Below are 24,358 nucleotides of genomic sequence, written 5' to 3' on the forward strand. Positions count from 1 at the left end.
TAAAAGGTATCTATTCTAGCACCATCTGTTCAGGGTGGGGGTGGTGATTCTTATCTCAACGGCAGATATTCTGCTAATAGGCCATCCTTTGAAACCAGGCAGGGCATTGTTCTTTATCTTTTCACAACCCATCCTTCCTCCAAGTAGTTGTTTTCTGCTAATGCCCTATTGAGTCCCACTGTGTGACTGATAATATTACTTCATCCCATTGGAAGTTGCTCCAGCCAGGGGGAAGAGGCCAACATTTCTTACCAAAATAATAACAGAGGTTTTGGGACACTAAGGTAATCCCTTTCTCCACTGGACTCCAGAGGAAAACTGGATTTCTCCACATCACCACTGGACCTCCGGAGGGAAACTGCACCTTCTGCAGGACCACTGCTTCAACTGAATAACATCTGTCCCTGCAGGAGGATGCAACCACCATTTATTGGGACTGCTACCAACACCCTGCCTGACGGAGTGTCAGGCTGTCCTCTGACTTTGTCAGGGTTTGGCGTTTGTTTCTTTGTAGTACTGTATTTCTATTTGAATTTCCCTAGAAAAGAACGTTATTCCTAATTCCCATATCTTTGCCTGAAAGCCCCTTGATTTCAAAACTGTAATAATTTGGAGAGAGGGTGTTTACATTCTCCATTTCAAAGAGAAGTTCCTGCCTTTCTCAGCAGGCACCTGTCCTCCAAACTAAAACAGCAACTTTTTGTTCTTTGTCCATATATAAGCCGCACCTGATTATAAGCCTCACTCCGGGTTCGGACCAAACTTTTAGTCAAAACAGTGTGGCTTATAATTGTGAAATTACTGTACTTACTGAATATTTAGAGACAGTTGCAAGCAACACACAAATGTCCAACTATTTTTTTTTTAAATTTAGCTTTTGAACAGACAAAAAGACAACTTTAAGATGATAGCATCAAATTATTTTTAAATACATCCTAAGAACCGAGCAGTCTGGCTTTATTCTTATCTGTGTATAGTTTTATCCAATAAGAGCATAGTTTTCCTTTCTTATTATGGGCGTAAGACTGTTCTATTTACACTGGTTTTCATGTATGACAGATTCCAGCTCTTTCTGATATCACAGTGATTATTAATTTCCTACTGCTAATCACTCCCTCATTCCATGGCTGCAAAGAGAAACACAGAGAAGGACACAAGACTCTGGAATAACAAGGTAAGATTTACATATGCTCACGTTTCAGCATTGAAGCGGAAAAATTGTAATGGCAAATTACTTTGCCATTTGCTTGGTGAAAACCTTAAAAATAATTTGGAGATGACTATTATTTCTTGAGCTAGTGTCCACTTTTGCCAAGGTAATTTGTGCAGACTCCCCAATGCCAAATATCAGGCACATAAAATACAGTAAATTCACGAATACAAGCCGCACTGAGTATAAGCCGCATCTCTGGGTGTTGGCAAATATTTAGGTTTTTGTCCATAAATAAGCCGCACCCGAATATAAGCCGCTCTGTCGTTCGCAGCGAGGACCCGCGTGCAATTAGTAACAGAACCGCGGGAGGGTGGGGTTTACTGGCTGAGCTAAGGCTGTGCAGGCTCGGCCTGCTAGGGGCCGCTGACGGGGCCAGGTGGCCCAGCCCGGTGCTGCCGCTTGGGGCCAGCCGCCGCTGCCACTGGGCTCGGGGCCACCCGCCGCTACCACTGGGCTCGGTCACCCCGCGTCGGCGCTGCCCGGTGGTGGCAGGCAGGGACGGAGCTTCCCCCGCTCCTACGGCAGCGGCGGCGGGCGGGGACGGAGCTGTCTCCCCGCCCCCCGTGCTGCCTGCAGGGAGCCAGGGCAACACAGTAACACTGTAACAATTGCGCAATGCCGGCTTTTACTGGCAGGTGCTTGGCTCGGCGCCCTGGCTGGTACGTCTGAGGTTGTAAATGTCAGAAAATTATTCACATATTAGCCACCCCCGACTATTAGCCACACTTCCGGGTTTCCACCAAAATTTTTGTCAAATTGCTGTGGTTTGTATTCGTGAAATTACTGTACTTAGATATTTGTGTAGACAATTTGTTGGCGAAGTATTTAAAATTATATTCTTCTAGAACTATATGTACTTTTCTCATCGTGCTCATTTTCAATTGTACTAATGCAATTGCTGGGGCATGTGCTTCATATTCAGACTCTTAGGACATTTTCGTTTGTTAGGACGTAGCTTTGCCATACATTTCTGTCTATTGCTTTTCCACTATTCTTTAAAAGATCTTGTCTCTAGCCTTGACTGCAATGCAAGAGTTTAATTGGAAATTTGCAGATGTTTTCTGGAGGCTATGTAGATTGGGATTTATGTTTCATCAATGAATGTACATTGGCTCTTATTTGAATATATATACATGTACACCTCAAATACATAGCCAATGAATAGATCCTCAGAAGCAAACCCAAAACACTCAAGGACACTTTCTATAGCACCAAGTACAAGCCATTGACATTAGGGCTATCACTTTTGCAGTATATGTAGAGATAGGGTGGGAATTTATAATACAAACATGGAGAAAATGATTGGGTTTTATTCTAGTTTAATGATCTTTCACCCACACACTGAAAACAGGGATGCATCCTCTCTCCACCTGAAATTAGCTACCTGAAAGACTGGCAGCTACCTGCAGAACAGGCACACCTTGCACTTAGTACCAAGTGAGTAAAGTTTTAATCATGGCTGTAGTGGTAAAAAAGCTGTGAGGGCTTGCATTTCATGCACTGACCTAGACAAACACAACACCACACAACATCTTTGCTGCAACCCAAGCTAGTTCTCTGATTCAACTTTCCCTATATACAGAATCACAATACGTTGGAAGGGACAACAGTGTGGCAGCTGGTCCAACCTCCCTACTAAAGCAGGGCCCTCCTGGAATTAATGGCATAGGATTGTGTCCAGATGGTTCTGGAATATCTCCAGTGAGGGAAACTCCACATCCTCTCTGGGCAGTCTCTTCCAGTGTGTGGTCATCTGCATAGCAAAGAAGTTCTTCTCATGTTTAGATGGAACTTTGTGTGCATCAGTTTCTGACTATTGCTTCTTGTTTTATTGGTTTTCACCACTGAGAAGAGCCTGGATCCATCCTCTTGATATCCTTACTTTAGATATCTGTACACATCTATGGCATCCCTCCTCAGTCATGTCTTCTCAAAGCCCTGGTCCCTCAGTCTTTTGTCATACAAAAGTCATACAATCTGGAGAGATTCTCCAGATCCTTGACCAACTTAGTAGCTTTCTGCTAGACCTTCTCCAGGAGCTCCATGTCTCTACGGTACTGAGGGGCCCAGAATTCACAGTACTGCAAATGAGGTCTCACCAGGGCTAAACAGAGGGGCAGGATCACCTCCCTGGACCTGATGGCAATGCTCTTCCTAATACATTCCAGTGTTCCTTTGGCCTTCTTGGCCACAAGGGCACGCTGAAGGGCTGCACAATGCTCTGAAGAATCGGCCACTCCCTCCAGCTTTATATCATCTGCAGAGTCACTGAGGAGGCCTCTGCCCTTTCATCCAAGCCATGGACAGGTTAAACAATGCTGAATGCACTACAGAACCCTGAGCCACACCTGTAGTGACAAGCCTCCAACTAAACTCTGTACCTCTGATCACGACCTTCTGGAATTTGTTACTCAGACAGTTCTCAATCCAGGCTAGTGTCCATTCATCCATTCTACACTTCTTGAGTTTTCTAATGAGGATGTTATAAGAGACAGCCTTACAAAAGTCAGAGCAGACAATATCCACTGCTTACTCCTCATCCAGTGGGGTAGTTTTTTTATTGCAGAAGGCAATCAGGTGCATCTAGTATGATTTCCCTTTAGTGAATCCTTACTGACTTCTCCTGATCATATTTATGTCTTCTATGTTGGTAGATGCAGCGTTCAGAATAAAGCACTCCATTTTCTTTCCAGGCATTGAAGTGAAGTTTTCTGGATGGTAGTTCCCTTTTTCCTCTTTCTTGCTCTTTTTGAAGACTGGAGTGACATTTGTTTACTTCCTGTCCTCAGGTACCTCTCCTCATCTCCATGACTTCTCAAAGAAGCAAGGCCTATTTATGATGTCTGGCACTCATGGATGAGTTCCGTCATGGCCTGTGGATGTGTAGATGTGAAATTTATTTAGGTACTCTCTGACACAATCCTCCTTCATTGAAAGACGGTCTTCCTCCTGACATTCATACACCCCGGTCTTCTCGCTTAGAGATTCCTGGGGCCTGATGTTATTGATGAAATGCAAAGATGCAAAGACGACATTCAATAACACTGTCTTCTCTCTGTCCTCTGTTACCAGAGTGCTCTCCATTTGCTAATGGGACCCCATTATTCTTTGTTTTGCTTTTGTTATTTATGGATTTGAAAAAGCCCTTTTTGTCAATATTGACATCCTTGCCTAGATTTAATTCTAGATGGACTTTGGCCTTTCTAGACTAATTTCATTTCTACTTCTCCTGACCACCTCCCTACATTCACTCCAAGTTGCCTGACCTCACTTCCATCTCTTGGGAACCTTTTGCTTATAGCTAGAAATCACAGGGCTTTATTCTTCCATGGAGTTTTCTTGTGCTCTTGGCCTAACCTGTTCCTCACCGGATGCATTGCTCTTGAGCCTGAAGGAGGAGAGCCCTAAGGATTGACCAACTCTTGGGGACCTCTCTTCCCTGTAGCAGGTCCCTACTCATACTCCTTGCACTGTACAGTCACAATTATAACTTGTTTAAATGCTCCTGTGTCTTGATACATTGCTGAGTTTGACAGTTTAGAAACCTTGGGTTAATACTTCCCTGTCATCACAGCAAACATCCCTTTTGCGTTTACTAAAAAAAGGAAAAAATTAAATTACAGTAATTTCACATTTATAAGCCACACCATTTTGACTAAAATTTAGCTCCCAACTCAGAAGTGGGGCTTACACTCAGGAGCGGCTTATATATGAATAAATTTCAGAAATTTCCCAACCCAGAAGTGAGAGCCTGCAGCAGCTCCGAACTGAGCCAGAGCCTGCCCAGACACAAACGTGGCGGCAGCAGTGCTGTCCAACCCTGGCAAGCGCGGTGGTGGCGGTGGCCGGGCATGCTGCTCTCCCACTTCCCGGCAGCACTGACTGGGCACATCACTCCTCCGCTTCCCAGCGGATGCAGCGAGCGGGGCCGGGGCTGCTCCCTGGCAGCCGCCACGAGCGGGGCTGAACCAGAAAACCCAGTGATCACGAGATTCTGTTACTAATTGGCAACTTTGTGAAAGGTGCATGAGGATCCTTGTTGTGAACAAAAGTGCGGCTAATAATCCGAAGAGGCTTATGTATAGACAAAGAACGAAAAGTTGCCGACACCCGGATGTGCGGCTTATAATCAGATGAGGCTTGTAATCATGAAATTACTGTAATTTCAAAGTCCCTCTTAATAATTGTCACAAGAGGAGTGAAAAGTTGTCCTCTTGAGTCCTGAAAACTGGTGTAAAATGTCACATTAGGGTTCCTCCCCAGTGAGTTATTCTCAGTAAATTTTGTCTGTTCTTGCACACATACACATATATACACATCTTTATATATGCTTTCTCCTTGTGAAAAGCATTCTGGCTACTTAGCAGGCCTGTAGGATCCTGCATAAATTATACTGATTCTATATGATTCAAACTATAAAATATAAAATTACATCCCATTTTCAACATGTGAAAACACAAACTATGTAGAATGCGAAAGATCAAACTGGAAATTCTTCATTCTCATTTTTGAGGTTTTTTTAATCCCACTGTCCCATTGGTTTCAACTAGCCTTAGTAAGGTCTCACATAAGACCACATTCTGGTCTTGTTTTAAAAGCACATCCAGTCTCCAATCTTGCCATCTGATCTGTGCGAACAGTCACATTATGCCAGGGAGCTGTTTGTCTGGTGTGGGAAGACATTTCATGGATCAGGGCCATAACAGTTAACTAACCAAACAAAAACATGACAAAGCTTCACTGCAACATTTTATCTGATGTTTTTGAGGTTATATTAACTTTTAACTTCAGAGATGTGTAGTGCTTCTGAACCAAAACTGTGTAATATTCTTTATGTATTCTCACAGCTTTACGATGACAAACATCACACAAATGTTGGAGAATGGCAGTGTAGTCACTTCTGTAAGTTTCAAGCAGACTACAACAGGAAAATGACAATGCTTACGGAAAAGGTGATCCTTTCAGGACACCAATTTCTCCTGTTGGATTCTTGCATGATTGTTTTCCCACTGTCTTATATTGAAGTTTCCAATTTGCTTGCGAGTATGAAAGCTCAATCAGCCACCCAAAAGGTTTAACAGACCACTAGACAGAGGTGCTGTTTCTGTGAAAATAAAACAGATGTACCTACATATTTTAAATAGCTTTACAGGGTCCATCTGCTTTCACTGCTATCTATTTTAATATTAACAGTGATCAGAAATATGAGTACCCTCTACAGGGTACTTTTCATAAACTTTCACTGGACTCTGACTGGCACATTCACATCTCTGCAGCAGTTCAATATGTTCTCTTTTTACAGATATATCAGACATTTCAATACTTTAGGATATGGCATAAAGATAGACAGATGCACCCACATGAGCCATGTTGCATGTGTGCAACCAGGCGTGCATTACAAGTAGAAAGACATGACATGAATAAAAGAGTCCTATCATATTGTACATGAATTGACCTTTGAAGATTTCATCTGACTGTTATTCTATTATGGCATGAACACCACTGTAAGGTTTGTTGGTTACCAACAGTTAAGCCCATATCATCAAGTTCCTGTGCATCCATAGTTTCAGTTTTAAAATTTATCTTCCCTGAGTAAAAGAAAAAATTATGAAGGACCCAGAAGAAAATCTTTGCCTTTGGACTTCAGTGTCTCTTATCTTGCAAAATAACCCTGGTGGGCTACATGTCTACAGCTGTTTGTCTATGTTAGAGCAGGACTGGAATATCTCAGATCTATGAAGAGTTGAATTCTTTCTGCATCTCCTTAACTCATGAAAAGTCATACTACTGCCCACAAAGGTGCAAAGGTTGAATAAAATTTCATTTAAGACTATGAATCCAGTCCATCATCAGATTTTGGATTGCCATTTTGATAATTACGAGGAACTGCATAATGGTTTGAAGGGCATCTGGTAGGATTTCTCCTTGCTGGAGGGAAGAGCTGCAGAGGTTAATCAAAACAGGTACACCTCTCCTTACCTGTTACTATTTCTGCTCATCTCCCATTCAGCATCTGTCGGAATCTGTGCATGCTCAGTACAGTATTCCCTGTCTGTGCACTCAGAATGATCTGGATACAGCTGTCAACATCTTGATCAAGGCACAGTTCTAACAGGATTTCTCTGTCATAGTGGAAGGAAACATACTTGGAAAGTTGCTCCATGCCATATTTCAACTACCTGCTGTTTTTGATGAAACTTCTGTTATGTTTAAAAGAAGGATATATTTCTAATTAACTTTGTGCTTTCACTTAGGAAAGACTTCTGGAGCAAAGGTGAAGACCAAAAGGTTTAGCCCAAAATGTAAAGGCATGGAAGTAAAAGTGAGAAAAATTTAAATACTTAAATATAAGAGCTTAAAATGGAAACTGGTGCTCTTCTTTAGCCATAGTGACTCTCTGTATTAATCTGCCTGTCTCTGTGAAACAGACAAAGGTAGACGCATTATTAGTTTTGACTTATTTTTGCAGTCAGAGAAGAGTATGTGTTTGACAAAATAATTATTTTAATAATAAGAATAACAATAATAATGCCAGAAAAATACCACCGAGCACAAAAAATATGCAAAACAAATAGAGGTCAGGGTCAGGAACACTGTAATATGAATATTCAATTAACAATAACAGAAATGATGTGGGACATGGTATGCAAATGATGGGTACCTCGGGCCAAATGTTCTCAACAGTAAAGCCAGTAAGATATTAAAATCAGCCCACATGACTGTTTTTTCAGCTTATGAGAAAATCCATACTGAAAATGGTTGCTGTTCTAACAGCAAATCCAAACACGTTCCATAATGCAAGCATTAAGAGGCTGTATAACCTGCACAGTATTCACAGCTAGGAAAATGATATGAATGAGAGATGCTTGAGGAGAAAAATCTTGCGAACTAGAAGTTTTTAAATGGACCACAGCACCCCATGTCCCACATTATTGATTTCTCAAGAAAACCTGTTGCCAAGAGAAATTTTTTCATGAACTGTAAAATTCATAGGATGTGCTTGGCTTGCATCAAGAACACAGCAGTTTATTCTCCACACAAACAGCTCTATCTAGTTGGGCTGGATATAAACAGAAAAACTGCTTCATTAATTATTTGCACAAAGATATTGGCATTATAGGAATGGGAAGTTGGTTTATTTTTGATTCTTACTGTTCTTCTGACTTTCAGGGCTTTCAGACTACTAAAAACCATCTAGACCTTCATCCGCAGGAAAGTAATCCACAAGTGATTTTTTTCCCCCCTGAGAGTACTGATACTGCTTTTTTAGTAATAATAATTGTAAAGTATTTATATAAAGTGTAATCTTTACTTGGACAATGAATTTGTCTTCCAGCCTGTCCCATTGGCTTTTGAGGCTACTTGTGTGAGTAGGCCATAGCAATCAGCATCAGCCTTGCTGCAGATGTTCACACTGTGAGAAGAATATTCTTACATGTCCGGAAATGTGTTACACTTCTGTGTCCCAGCAAACAGTGGCTTTTTCAAATCAAAATGACTACTTTTATGAGTCAAGTGGAACTTATTCATGTTTTCACATTCAAGTCAACTGATTTTTATGTTATGAATCTCCTTCTTTCCCCTTTTCTACCCACTTGTAGACCAAGCAATTGAAATACTGAAACAAGCTTTGCAAGGGGAATAAGAGGAAAAAAATTCCTGGTGCTTTGCATGCTATCACCTACATCCTCTCACTTATTCATGAAATGCAGCCACAGTAGGGAATATATGAAATAAATACACAGCAGTTTAAAGCAAAGCTTCAGTGAAAGAGGGTGAGAGAAGAAAGAATAGTGCAGCCAGTGGAAAAAGAACTACCATTTTGGACAGGCAGAATACTCTTGATTGGTAGTCGCCTAGGACCGTGAACTGAACCTTACTCTATTTTAAGAACATTTAAAGGGTTTATGGGATTGGATCTCAGTTTAGGTTCTGAGATTAGCATTACACTTGTGCAAAATACCATGGAATTTTAATGAATACAAGTAGTCAGACTTTCTACTCTCTCCCAGAGATCTGTTTATTTGCTAATTTAGAGACACGTTTCACATCTGACATTAGTAGTGCATTTGTACCAGCACCATACTGAGGCAGTGGCAAAAAAATCTAATGCTGACAAAAGTGGCATCTGTGAATCTTATGTAGTCCTAGATACACACATATATGTTTTTCCCCACCTGGGATAATGAGACACTAAAATACTACAATGAACATAAAGATCTATGAGTTGAGTCTGCTTTGCTGTTGTGAGGGGTTTCTAGATTTAAAATAATGGGAAAAAAATCAAGATATTGTTTAAATTTCTGTTCTAAATGCATGATTATTTTTCCTCAGGAAATTAGCCTCTAGAACATGATTATTCTAGTTTTTTCAAACAGAGTTACTATATTGAAATAACACATCACGCCCTTTATGCTGTGTCTTCAAGGGGAGTTGGGTATTTAATTCAATTTGGTAAAACCAAACAGACCTTTCTCAAGGTCTCTTTCTTAGTTACTCTTTGTCTTTATTGCAGGTTTTCTGAATTATTTTTCCCTTTAAATTTTTCATTTAGAGTTGCAGGGACCCACCAGCAGCCAAAAATGTGAGTACCTGGGTAAGGAACTTCTTGGTCTCATGATGACCATCCAAAAACCTTGATCTAGCCTGAGAATCAAGATGCTTGACCCAAATCTAAAATTTTGTATAAGTGGTTTATATGTCTTTAAGAAGACTATTTAAGAAATTTGCTTTTAGTCTCGAGATAAAGCATTGTGAGATGTGTAGTAGATGCTTTGGGACAGTTTTAAACCTTTCATTGACATTTGCTTTGGCAAAAAATTAGGCAGCTGCCTATATAAAATCTGGTCACACAGTTCTGAAAATCTGGCAGTATTCTTTTTGTTAATCAAAACTAGACAATAGTGTGCAATGGAGTATTTTTTATTTCAAGAGCATTAAGTATTGTGAATATTAGCTACTTCTTAAAATGACTATACATTTCAACAAATAACAAGAAAGAAACAGCTTCAAACAAAGGTGGAAATACCTCACCACAATACCCAAATCTTCTCAGAGTATTTAATATAACATTTCTGGAGCTTAATTGCACTCTCTAGTGCAGTTTCTGGAGCTACAAAAATCTTTTTATTGTCGTTTAATGCCACAGGTTATAGTAAACGCTTATATGGTGAATTTTAATATTTGTGGTTTTGTTGTAGCTTGAAGGAGTCAGTTAAAAAAATTGCTATAACCTGCTGGACCACAATCAAGTTTTGGCAAAATCTGGCTAGATGACATATTCCCTTCATGATATATTTAGCAGACTGAATATTCATAGCTGGAGATGTGCTCCCTGAAACACAAAATTTATAAAACGCATTAGATTATGTTCTTAACAGCATATATGAAACCAATTTTTAAAAATAGCTATGTGTGAGGTTAATGACTCAAATATGACTTGAGTAAATTGACCACCTTGCTACCCAGGCTGTGCACACCCATTACTGGAAGCAACTTTTGGGTCTTGAACACGACAAAGAAAGAGGCTGCCAAGAGGCAAATCCTGTGAGGGGATATAGTGATTTTTGATATGTCAGTGTCCTCCCTTACATAACGACTCTGGTGTGAAAACTCCCCTCCAGGAGAACACAGCAAGTTCAAAGTAGCCCGAAGGTATTCACAGCTTTTGATGGACCATAGTGGATTCTACTGTGTTCATAGGAGAGGCAGTTTCAATGTCTTAAACAATCAAAGACTCCCATAGTGTCCCATAATCCACAGCATTGCATCATGCAGTGTGAAACCTCCCATCCCTGAGGAGGTACCTGGGCATTCCCACCTGGCCATAAATGAATATAAACCCAGTGGATTCTGATGTTTTGTGGGCTTTCCCCACTCCTGACAGATCAAGCCAGTGACCATCACTTTGACCAACAGAAATCAAAATTGCAACAATAAAGTCTCCTTTCAGCATCCAACAGGTGGCGATTCTTTCTAGTTTATTTTTCTTATTTATTTCTATTTCCACCTCATGTTTATTGTTAAATAAAAGTCCATTCTATTGACTTTGGCAAACAGTCTTGTTTGCAATTACCACATCTTAACACCATATAATTACCTTTTAAGACAATAGATTCTGATTGAAAAGAAGTGGTGGCATTGTCCACCATTTTTCATTTCCTTGGAGTCCTTGGTGAGAATTCTTGCAAGTGAATCACCCTCTCTTTTACACAGTTTTGTTGTTAATATTGTTGCTGTAGCTGTCGGTTTTCTTATCTCATTGCTGTTTGCAGTAAACTGTTCTTATCTCAACCAGTGATCTTCACCTTTTGTGCCTCCCACTCTCAACTCCATCCTGCTTGAGCGAGAGTGAACTACTGACATGTGGTTTGGGAGAGTCTTGGTGGGGACTGGAGCACCATTTCTAAACCATGACAAACTTTCTTCAGGGAAGTGATAAGGAATTGCATGCATGGAGTATAGATAGGCAGGTTCTCTTCTTGCTGTAGAGGATTTCCACCAGTGCCTGTGTTCTTGTTGAGTAATAATGAGATAACATAATGAAACAGTAGAAGATGTATGTCAGATGGTTCTCCAATAACATTAGAAAAAAAAGCAGCTGATGTATGGGATATTGAAGGCAGATTAAGTTGTTAATGCATATTAGTATATTCTTAATTTCCTTTTAATTGAAAAAGACATATTGACTTTAATTAAAACCATTTCACAGGAACTGTCAATTAGCACATGTCAAACTAGTTAATTCAGAACAGAATTCTTTTAATTAGGGTCTGCTTTCCTTTAACTGTGGGGCCTATGAAATCAACCTTTCCTGATCAAGAATTTAAATGTCTCAGAGAAATACAATAAAAATCTCTTAAATCTCTTATCTATTATTAGAAGTCCATATGGTTAACATTAAAGTGATTGTACTGGCATTGTTCGTGCCACAGAGAGAGTTTCCTTTATGACTGTTTGAAAAAAAAATGAAGAAACGGCTTTGAAGAAAGACGATTTTAAATACACAGATTTATCCTACATTAAAGAGACTACAAAATTTATGACATGGATGCTCACATTTAAATTATTTAATGTCTGCTTAAATAAATGGGCCTATTCAAATGTGTTGTGTGTTCTATCACCCAAAGGCACATAAAACATTTTCTAACAGCAGCATGCAATTCTTCCTTAAAGGAACTATAATCAAAAGGAGAAAAGACACTCAATTTTTGTTTTGAACAATAGTGGCATTATTAACTTTCATTGCATGTGAAGATTTAACAGTGACTGCTAATCCAGTGTCTGTGAGCATCAGTGTCCTAATGTCATCTCAGTTATCAAATAGTATATAGTCCCTGTCTTGACTTTCACATACTTTCTGATTATATCTCTGGCTTGCTGATAGGTTTCTGCCTCTTGGCTGTTGTACAGCTGCAAAGACCTTCTCCTGTGGTTTCCGGGAACCACCATGTGTGACATCTGTAATGCCAGTCACATCCCTTCAGGAGTAAGAATAGCTGAGAAAAATATAAGGAATCATAAAAGAAATAGTTGCAAAACCTTGTCTTAGTCTAATCATACAGGATTTAGCCACTGTTTTACTGACCTCTGTCAACACAGAATTACAGAGACCAGTGAAAGGAATACTTAATAACTGAACTGTGGATTCCAAAGAGGATTATCTGGTAAGATATTTCATGTATCTTGATGGTTTGTTGAACATATTAGGAACCTGATTACAGGCCTGACTAGTTCACAATAAAAGAAGAATCATCACCAAAATTAAGTATAACTGGCGTGCATTAAAAGTTAATGTGTCCTAGAAGTACACTTTACGTAAGATCCTACCCATACCAATTTTACTCCCAGGGCAACTCTCTGGTAGGTGGTGGGTAGTAGAGCTGTAGGAATGCCATGTGTTAAAATCTGTGTTAAGGTTTCTACAAAACCTTGACAAGTGGATGAACTTTAACTAGACGATCTGCAAAACTGAGATATTGTGCCCCAGGAGTTCTTCAGCTCAAGAAAGAGGATGTGTAGATATGTCACTTCACTGCCTAGCCTCTTGTGTAAAGTGTACCCCAAGTATAACTAATAACCATAGTTCTACTTTTCAATGTGACTGTAGATTGGTAACATAAGACCCAAATATTTATTCATTAATTCTACTGTGGTCCACTGTGTTTGTCAATTTAAATGCTTACCATAATTTAGAACACATTCAGCTCATGTAATTCACTTTGGCACTGAATTGTGTATTTCAACTTCTTTTATAACACAGCAGAAGCAGTGTTTTGCATTTTGATTATCTTGCTCAATATATTGTTTTTTCAAAATGGCAATTAGCAATAACTTCTCCTTTAAAATCACTCCTATAGTGGCTGTGCATGGGAAGTATGGTTATGTTCACCACAAGATGAATATAAGTGCCTGTTATACTGAACCTCAGATGGTAAAAATATTTGAAGAGTTTAAATGATGAGAAATTCTCAGATTATGGTGAAATTTTTAATCTTTTCAGTATCCCAGCCAGGTGCTTAATTACTTATGTAGCTCATACATAATGGCAGTAACAATAGAGAAACAGTTTTAGGAAAGGAAAGTAATATACCAAATCCTCACACAAAGCCAGTTAGAAAAGGAATTTATAGCAGAAGATCTTCCCTGCAAATATACCAGAGAACCTCTCAACATAGCCTACTATGTGCCATGCTGTCAAAGCAGCGCAAAGTATGGTTTTTCTTTTTTGCAATTAACACTAAGGTGACTTAGCAGCAGCCCTAATATTTACACACCTATGGATCTCATGACTTAGTAGCAAACTCTGACTTCAATTAAACCTGTCAGTTTCTGATAGCAAGAAATCATTACAGAACTTCAAAAGCACTTGAACCACAACAAGATCTTTACAATTATGTATATAATATCTCTCTGTCTTTGTTGGCCCTTGATCTTCTGTGGCAGCCCCAACTTCTCTGTCAACTTTGTTCTGTAAGAAATTGGACCTTAAAGCATGCTATTAAAAATAGATATATGTATGAAAGTGCTGCAGTATACAATGGATTTCATCCAGTCTGATATTCTTTTTGGGATAAATGCTTTATAAAAGTTGCCCATGTGAATTATGTACTGTTCATGAATCAAACGAAGAACCTTTCAAAAATTAGTAGCATTACAGAAATGTAATAGCTTTTAACAGATTATTTAAATGACTGTAGCACTGATTTCCAATCATTTTATCCAAACAGCTATGGTAGAACTATCCCAGTAAATGGAGTAACTTTTTGATTAAACTCTTTTGTTGTAGGATTTAAGAAATATTTGAGAAGTAAGAATTTCTCAATTACATATTTGTCTTTCAGGGCATGGCCATAGAGGATATAAGAATACAATCCCACAACCCCAGATGAAAGCACAAAGAGTTTGGAGGATTCATTCCGTTCTTACAATCACAGTGAAGAAAGCCTTTAAACACATGCAGAGTAGAAAAGACAATTTGTTCTGACTGACCAGTGTGTAGATCACTTCCTCCGGAGTCTTTGGTCACTGCAGCTTGCCTTGCCAGGTACTTCCCCCTCTTCCAAGGAGGACTTTGAGTTATGGCTAGCATTACTCAAAGATGGAGCTCCAACCTATTAAACTGTGAGAGTTCCTTGCTCAAAGTCTTCTAGACTGATGTCTTTTGTTTGCTATTGTTTTGAAACACAGCTCAGATTTTTTCAAAAACCACTGTCTTTTGGACAGCTATGTTTTCTGCCTGCTATTTCTGAAGAAATCCATCTTTGTGTTAAGCAATGAAAACCACATATTTGTAAAAAATAATGCTAAGGCACCTAATACATGCCTAATTATTTGAAATGTTTATTAGCTTTAAACAAGTACAGTCAGATGGGTGTCCCCTCATCTGGGAAAAAGAGACCTATGGACCATCAGCAGTTCACTGATCATAGATGAGGAGCTGCTGGTTTTGCTCCCCCAGTGTCTGTGAGCATATTCATACAGGTCATATTACCTCACACTACAGCAACGTCACCTACTACTTTATTAAACAATTCTACAAGCATAATAAAGCATTTGGATTGTTAACCTATATTTAAGAAAGTTTCAAATCAGCATATTGTATTTTGCAGTGAAGTCATAAAAATATGCCAACACGAGCACATCTAATGAGGAAAAGGTTGCATGCAGATGTCTGTTTCCCTATTATCCCATAAAATAACTGTGTATTTTTTATTTATATGAGTAATTTTAGACACAAACATTTGACCAAAACCCCATTCATTTAGAAAATATATAAACACAATGATCTTAATATAAGAAAGTGTTTTAAAATACATTCTAGTGATTACAAAATGAAAAGAAAAGAAAAAAAAGTCTTAAAGTACTTTTCTTTCTCCCTCATGATGAGAAAGAAATATAGGTTATCATCTGGCATATTATTTGTGATGTGGCAGTGAAGTGAAATTTATGCCTCACACCATGTATTCTGTAAAGGATAAAAGAAAATATAATTTAATTTTTTTTATTTGAAAGTTCTGTCTGGGCACATTGGTTACCAATTTTATTTCTATTGCAGTGCACGGATAGCTAAGTCACATATCCTTATGTTAATGCAGAGTACATAGGAAAGGAAAGGGAAAGTATAATTTTTGTTGTTGCTTTTGTCATTTGAAATTTCCGTAGTGTCCATGCACATTGCCTACTATTTCATTTTTACTGCATTGCAGTGATAGCAATGTCAAATATAATTAACACCAAGGCAGGAAAAAAAACAAAACCAAGAAAAACCAGATTTGCCCCCTGCCTCTGCTATGACCATTGTTTGAAATTTTCGTATTATGTGAATAGCATTTTCAGAGGATGGTGGATATACTGAAAGATCTTATGTCCATTATAAAAAAAGTACTGTGGTATACATCATTGTATTGCCCCATATGAGAGTGGATAGAAAATATTGTGCTGTTCACATTTCTTATCGGTGGGATACAAGTTGGTTCAATAACTAGGAACAGCTAATGTAGAAACAGCCATTTCCCAGGAAAATTGGAATAATAACAAAATTTAATTTCCCCAAATCAGTATATTTTATTAAAGTGCTTATCTCATGGGTCCCAAAATAACTTCTGTGTCCATCTCACCGTTTTTCAGTTCTTGAGCAGAGACTGTGACACCTTCTTCAGGATGTGTAGGGTTAACTCTGTAGCTGTGGTGGACTCATTCCTCATCAATAACTTGTATAAACAGTCATTAGGATGGACATGGTGCCCACCTACATGGGAAGGACCAGACAGCTGTGTGACTGGTCTCTTTTCCATGACACGTCATTTTACAAGTTAGCACAAACAGCAGGCAGGATGGCCATTGAATTAACTTCGGAAAATTTTTGTCTTATGGGGGATATATTGTGAGCAATTGTCTCAATTTTGGAAAGCAAAAGAGGTCAGTTTGTTCTATTTTAGAATTTATTATTAGAATTTGTGAATCACACACAACACTGCATCTTTATCCTCAATCTTTGGAGCAACTGTGTTGTGGTCCTGTAAATTGACTTTAGTTTTTAAAGAGCAGCCCTTGGACAGACAGATAAAGGGCTGCCAAAAAGAGATGTCAAGCTCCAGTATTTTCCTCCATCTACAGCTCGGGTCTTTCTACTAGTGTGAGATAGGTCTTATGCATTGCAGCTTGCACCCTGCTATTTAGGCAGAATACCACAAATCTGGTCAACAAAGCTACTGAAAAGACTGGCAGGCATGTCTTTGAAAGCAACTGAGCACTTTGGGTTTATTTTACTTGGAGAAAAGGGGGCTGAGGGGTTAGCTCATTACAGTCTACAACCCTCTGAGAAAGTGAACTTGAGAGGGAGGTGCTGATTTCTTCTCTGTGGGATCCAGCAGGACACGTGGTAATGGTTTGAACTTGTTTCAGGGAAGGTTGAAGCTTGCCATTAGGAAGCATTTTTTTTGTTGAAAGTATGGCTAAACACTGGGCATAGAGGTATGCCCGAAACCTTCAGTGCTTAAGAGGCATTTAGGTTATGTGCTGAATAACATGCTTTAACTTGATATTTAAATAAATAAATTTAATTAGACCTGAAGTGATGATGCAAGTGGACTAGACAGATGTGTTATGTCCCTTTCAACTGAAATACTAGTCCCTCTCCTCTCCTCTCCTCTCCTCTCCTCTCCTCTCCTCTCCTCTCCTCTCCTCTCCTCTCCTCTCCTCTCCTCTCCTCTCCTCTCCTCTCCTCTCCTCTCCTCTCCTCTCCTCTCCTCTCCTCTCCTCTCCTCTCCTCTCCTCTCCTCTCCTCTCCTCTCCTCTCCTCTCCTCTCCTCTCCTCTCCTCTCCTCTCCTCTCCTCTCCTCTCCTCTCCTCTCCTCTCCTCTCCTCTCCTCTCCTCTCCTCTCCTCTCCTCTCCTCTCCTCTTCTCTCCTCTCGCCACAGAGGATGGTCTCAGGCAATACATCCAGCATCGGCACTGCCCCTTTCTTTTTTGATGAACAACATTTTGAATGTGAGCTTTTTTGGAACATATGTCTTTGGTGCTGCATGGACAGACACAAAACTGTCTCCAAGTTTGTTCATCACCTTTGAAAAGGCTGTTAATAAAGAGGGATAAAACAGTTCCCAGGCTCTTCCATTCTTGCCAAAGGGTAGGACAATAAAGGAACTAGGCTGAGATTTATGGTGTACATGAACCAACCTGAATCTGAAAGGACGAGATAACCTTGGCCAACATGTCTTTAATGACTACTGCATGACATTAAATGGCTACAGATGTAACAGTATGTAATAGATTTTGTGGTGTTACAACAGCCTACATGGCAATAAGCCACCTGAAAACAGAAATATGTGACAGATAGCATGGTGTACATTTTTAATGCATTTCCTTATATGGAGCTCAGAAAAGCGTCCTCCTTGCCCACTGTAACAGGTCACTTGTGTGCAAAAGCAGCAGCATTCCTTCTTCAAAATATCACGTATCCTGAAAATCATAAAAGAAAGGTTGGACAGAGGAATCCCACAAGTCCTTTCATTCACACTGAATTTGAGATGTCAACTCCTGCATTGCTGCTGCTGCTGTTTCTTGGATGGTGTCTATGAAAACTGACACCGTCAGTCATGTAACACAAGGGCAGTGGGGATGGCTTGCTTTCATTTGCCACATTGGGGACAACTTTTGATGATGCTGGTGTCCTTTTCCCTCTTGTACCTCAAGTGAGACAGAACAAGTGCTAAATATTACATAGCAGGTGTTGGAGAAAGAATGGATAATACAGCAGTTTGGAAGAAGTACTGGATGGAAATAAACAGCTTCAATCTTCATCTGGAGAGGAAACCCAGAACCATCCTTTCCTCACGAGCTGCAGGAAAAACAGAGAGTGTTTATTGGGGGATTGTAGAAGGCAAATTTTAACTAATTTCTAAGTATCTCCATATGTTTTTATTTGTGTTTTCTATTTCCGTTTTGGCTATCCTGGAACTTCTTTGTTTTATACTGGCACCTCCCAGAACAGTTTTAAGGTTATGAAAAACATACTTACCTGAAGGATCCACAAATGAACTATGGCTTTCCCCCCTCTCTAGGTTTTTATTAAGCTCAATGGGACTAATTTCCTGTTGTTCTGCACCTTGTGTAGGTCTTATGTGTCAAATGGCTGTGAAATGTTGGCTAAAACTACAGACATATCTTTCACTGATCAAGCTTGAAGTTTGGGATCACACACCAGAAATTTGTGTCTGAATCTTACATCTCCAGAGTGGGCTGAGCCTCTTCAGATGGCAGGTGATATTGCAGGTATTAATAAGCCACTTTCTCTTCCACTATTATTTTAACAAAATGCTGGTTTAATTTCTATTGCATATTTTATCACTCTATTCCCTGCTTTTTTTTTTTTAATTTTTGTTTTTTTTTTTGACAGTCACCACAAACAGTGGCAGGAGGCTGACAAGGGAAAGTACAGTAATTTCATGATTACAAGCCGCATTGACTATAAGCCACATCGCCGGGTGTTGGCAAACATTTCGTTCTTTGTCCATAAATTAGCCGCACCCAATTATAAGCCACTCTGTCGCTTGCAGCGAGGACCCGCGTGCAACAAAGTTGCCAAATAGTAACAGAATCATGGGATCGGGGGCGGGGGTTTACTCCCTCAGCTCGGGCCGTGAGGGCTCGGCCCGCTTGGGGTGGCCCAGCTCAGCGCTGCCGCTCGGCGGGGCCACTCGGGGCCAGCCGCTGCCTCTGGGCTTGCTCACCCTGGCCTGGCACTGCCCTGTGGTGGCAGAGGGGGCACGGAGCCCGCCAGCACCCATGGCGGCGGCGGCAGGAGAGGAAGGAATGCCCCCGCTCCTGCAGCGGTAGGCGGGAGGGAACCCCCTGCCTCCCTCCCGAGCTACAGGGATGGCAGCAAGGAGCCCCTGCCTCCCCCAGACTGCGGAAGAGGAGGGAAGGAGGGAGCTCCCCTGCCTCCCTCCCCCTCCTGCGCTGCCAGCAGTCATCCCGGCTCCACCCACTGTGCAACAGAGTAACCAATTTGTAACAATCGCGTAAACCCTAGTTTTACTGGCCCGTGCTTGCCTCAGCACCTCGGTTTGCACTTTTGGGGTTGGAAATGTCAGAAAATTATTCACATATTAGCCGCCCCTGAGTGTAAGTCGCATTTCTGGTGTGGGAGCAAAATTTTAGTCAAAATGGTGTGGCTTGTAATCGTGAAATTACTGTAATAGCAAGAAAAATGGATTTTTCTCAACATATTGAATACACTGCCCAAATCCTTTTGCAATCCATGTGCAGTCTGCAGACTTACTGTTACAGAGAAACAAAGTTAAATAACCAAATATAGACTTCATATGCTAAAAATAAAAAAACCCAGAAGATAAAAAAAAAATTTTAAAATTATAATCAAACTTATAGTTGTCATAGAAATTATTGAATACTTTCTGTGATAAACTTTCTCCATGAAATATTATTCTTTCTCTGAAATAACTGTAAATGGATAGTGATAGATACTAGTACTCAAATTTAGTTTTTTCTGTCAGAAACTTATTGTTAGGGTCTTTTAGTTAGCAGCTGTTTTGATGTGTTATCAATCCGCACCTCTCATCTCAGAGAGCCTTCAATGGAGTATGTACTTCTTGAATAAAAAACTTTGTGTACAATCTTCAGTATACAATAATTCTTACTTCTCCTAATTTGATCATTTTTTCCCCCTTGCTGAGATACAATGTGTCTTGTGTCATAAATCTGGGAAAATTAAAAAAATCTTCCACCCCCAAAAAATCATACTTCCCCCCAAAACACAGGCCTATAGTAAGCAAGAATTTGGTTTACCCCTTTCTTTACAAACAGGAAAAAAATCAAATACTATAGCTTATAGACAGTATCATGGTCTGGCAAAGTCAATTTTGTATGAAGCACATTATTGAATAGTGACTGTCTTAGTAACAGTAGGAAAAGAGAATTTGCTGAATGCTGTGTTTACGACAGCCAAACACCTACTCATGTCTCAGTCAGGCAACACTACATTGAAAGGAAATTTCTGTGAATTGGAGAAATTAGAATTTGGCCACATGGAGAAAGACATTTTTCTTACTTTGTGAACTCATGTACTGATTACAAAAGAAGCAATTGCAGTTTCTTATACATTACCTGGAAATTTTTTAAAACCTTGTCTGATATTCAAGTTCTATTTAATACTTATTATGAGATTAAGACAAAGATATCTCTAGTTTAAGGAAATATCTTCAAAATTCAGTTGTAAGAGAACTGTATTAAAGAAAAAAAAGGAAATATTCACATTAATTCATGATAGGATCATTTAGTGTCTAACAGCAAAGAAGAAACTCAGTGAAGAGAGAAATTTTGGTGTCATCACTGTCTCTTTGCAATCACTTCTCCAAATGTTTATACACATAATCACTGAGTAAAAATCACTTAAAAGATTTAATCTGCTGTTATTATAGTTTTTGCTGATTGTTTTCTATGTTTGACCTGCTTATGCAAATACTTTAAACTAGTGCATTGTCTGAAACTAACTAGCAACAGGTGAGTTAAAAAACTAGTTAAAAATATGTGTGTTGGTTATAAAACAAACATAGTAATTTTAAATTATTTCAAAATTTGTGTAAAAATGAATGAATCAAAGTACACTAAAGTATCTGACTATTTATACCCAAATTTTAAACTTGTAAATATATAACAATTGACCAGAAAATTTTGAAATAAATAATTTCTCTCTACATTTTAATACATTTAATAATTGAAACCTTCAGGCTAGCATGTTCTACAGCAGACATGCAAATGTTTAGTGAAAAATAATAAAGAGAATGCATGCTGGTACTCCTTTGAAATTAACTTTCTATGTGACAACACTATTAACACATTTGATCTGTCATGACGAGTAGCAGAATGTGGTTTTACAAAAGTTAAAATAGTTATTGGAATGGACCAGAAATTCAACAAAAAAGTCTTTGATAAGGGTTATATTTCTGGACATCTAGTGGAAGCAGTTATTAGTAACAATAATGTTACCTTCCATTGATAACTATCAGAGTTATTAAAATGGTGTTTGATAGTCTGTTGTCTGCCTGTCGTTTTCCTGGCATACCAAAGAAGTTAAAATAAATTATTTGGGAAGAACATTTTTACTTTTCTGCCGTATATTTACGATTACATTCACAATAGGAACTGATTTCATGTTGTGTCATCAAGTGACTTTGTGTATTATTACCCAACAGTTTTTTTCCTGCCAATCCAAAGATGGGCCCAGAAGGAAAAAACTGCTCACTGAACCACATACTTCTCTCTTACTCTCAAGACATTACATCAGAGGGTTTGTTGTAGGACACCACAACTGGACATGGACAGTGTTTTGCAGCAGAACAAGATCCTAAGGAACGATTTGGAGATTTCCATGGGGGTTGTCTCCTGTTCATGGTGCTGCAACTTGCTGTCTGCAGGTGAAAGTTACTTCCATTAATAGTTGATTCTGCAATACAACCTAGTCTTAGTGACAAATAGTATTGCTTACTTTAAAGAACCGCTGCCAGGAGTTTAATAGCCATTGGTTTTGGTGAACGGCAAACAGGCTCAGACTGGCCTCTTTTTTTTCAGAAACACTTGAAAAACAGCTACTGCCATGATCCCAGTGGAGTAGCAATCCCTTTCCATAAATTCAATTTGCTCATAATCTTGTCACAGAGACTATAAATAGCCTTCTTGTATTTCACACACACGAAAAAATTACATGAACACAGTATATAATATTCACTTTATGTCCTGTATGAACAGCCCATCTACTAGCAAAGGGTTAATTTCTGATTCCACATGAAATCCAGATTGTATGCCCAGCTGACTCACTTACTATGACACTGTACTGGTTGCAGGTATAAAGTGGTAGCAAGGAAAATATTAATCAGTAGGCTGGGGCTACTTCTGCAAAAGCTACACCAGAAAACAAACTAAGAAGAGGCTGAGCTCTGGGTCACAGAAAAGCTCGTATGATTTTCTGCACCAGATAATGGAGTTTAGAAAAGAAAAAATTATTCTAAAGGAAGCTACTTTTACTTTTGAAAATTATTCTTGGTGATTTTATTTAATATGTTTTATTTATACACATGATTAGGATGATTAAAATAGCAAAAAATGCTAAGCGAATATGTCAGAATTCCATAGTACTAAATCAGAAAATACTTACTGGAGAGAATTATTTTGCTTCTGCTTTATACTTAATACCCAGGTACCCCATAGGAATATAACACTGAATAACAATTTCGCTGCTATTTTTTTTTAAACAAATTTATCTTTTCTCTTTGTGTTTTGAAAACTGGAAAAGATATCTTGTCTGATGAACTGGATGTTTTAGTTTTTAAGTAATATAATTAGAAGTCTTGGTGACAAGGTAGAAAAGCAAATAAAAGTGGTGTATGTAAGAAAATACTGAATTTTTTTTCATGTTTCAATGTTACCACAATTTATTGCTGAAGATTTACGGAAAGAAAGAAAAGATTAAACTCACAGAGTATTTGATTCTGTGTTTTGTTCAGCACAATGAGAAAACATTTTTGCCTTCCATATGCAATGATGGTGATTTGCATTTTCAAATGAGAAAACAAAAAGTTAAACAATAACAATAGGCAAACCATTTCCACTTCTGAAAATGTTCGTTTTACTTTTTAAATCTTTATTCAGCATGTAACTTCTTCTATGATGAATTGTCAGTTTGTTCTATTATCTGACATAATGCAGGGCCAAACAATGGGCAGATTGAACTGTCAAGAAAAAGACGAGGACCACAGAAATTCTGTTTCTTGTATAACTTTAGGTGATCAGGAAAGTGACCCTAGAAAGACCAAAATGTTCGTGAAGCCTTCTCTTTCCCAGACATGAGGTAAGAAAATCTAAAGGATTAAAGGATATTGCAATCTCAAACTCACCCATCTGAAAAAATGACCAAACCCATTTATCCATTTTCATTAAAAAAGACTAGACTTCCTGGTGAGATATGTAGCACTAGTAGACACTGCTGCAGGTTTGGAAGCAATGAGCTAACTGCTACCACTGGGCAGTGGAAACCTGAGGACGGATCTGATCAACAAGTTATGTTGTGAGTTACAGCAAAGTTGAGAAGGAAAACTCTTTTGGACTACAAACTGGAAAGAAGGCATTCTGCAAATGCCTGTTTAGTTGGAAAGTATGTTTTGTTTGGTAATGATCCACTCTTTCTCAGCATCATATAGTTAACATATCACGACAAGTAGAGGAAGTGATAATAGCATTAGACATTCCCATAAAAAAAACCCAACATAGAATCATAGGTGGGTCTGGTTAGGAAGGGACCCTTAAAGTTTGTCTAGTCTATTCCCTTTGCCACGGATAGGGATATCTTCAACTAGATCACACTGCTCAGAGCCCCATCCAACCTGGCCTTGAATGTTTCTAGAAATGGGGTGGGCATCTACCACTTCTGGGGGCAACCTGATCTACTGTCCCACCATCCTAATCTTAAAATATTTCTTCCTCATATCTAGTCTGAATATACTTGTTTTCAGTTTAACGTACAGTAATTTCATGATTACAAGCTGCACCTGATTATAAGCCACAGGTCCAGGTGTTGGCAACGTTTAGGTCTTTGTCCATATATAAGCCACACCGGATTATTAGCCGCA

At 39.0% G+C, this 24,358-nt stretch overlaps 1 long non-coding RNA gene across 6 annotated transcripts in view; it reads left to right on the forward strand.

Moving 5' to 3' along the window:
- LOC117011500 overlaps window positions 1-24,358 on the forward strand; it is a 67,014-nt gene that overhangs the window by 30,507 nt on the left and 12,149 nt on the right. For 3 of the 6 annotated variants that reach the window (XR_004420995.2, XR_004420994.2, XR_004420993.1), the window contains exons 3-6: window positions 1,060-1,174; window positions 18,832-18,989; window positions 21,929-22,150; window positions 23,515-23,580. This is a non-coding gene — a long non-coding RNA (uncharacterized LOC117011500). Of the gene's footprint in view, window positions 1-1,059; window positions 1,175-18,831; window positions 18,990-21,928; window positions 22,151-23,438; window positions 23,581-24,358 lie in introns of those variants that run through there. The other 3 variants (XR_004420997.2, XR_004420992.1, XR_004420996.1) reach the window with 2 other exon arrangements.

The sequence above is a fragment of the Catharus ustulatus genome, unplaced genomic scaffold (assembly GCF_009819885.2).
Source record: "Catharus ustulatus isolate bCatUst1 unplaced genomic scaffold, bCatUst1.pri.v2 scaffold_72_arrow_ctg1, whole genome shotgun sequence".
Taxonomy (NCBI): Eukaryota; Metazoa; Chordata; class Aves; order Passeriformes; family Turdidae; genus Catharus; species Catharus ustulatus.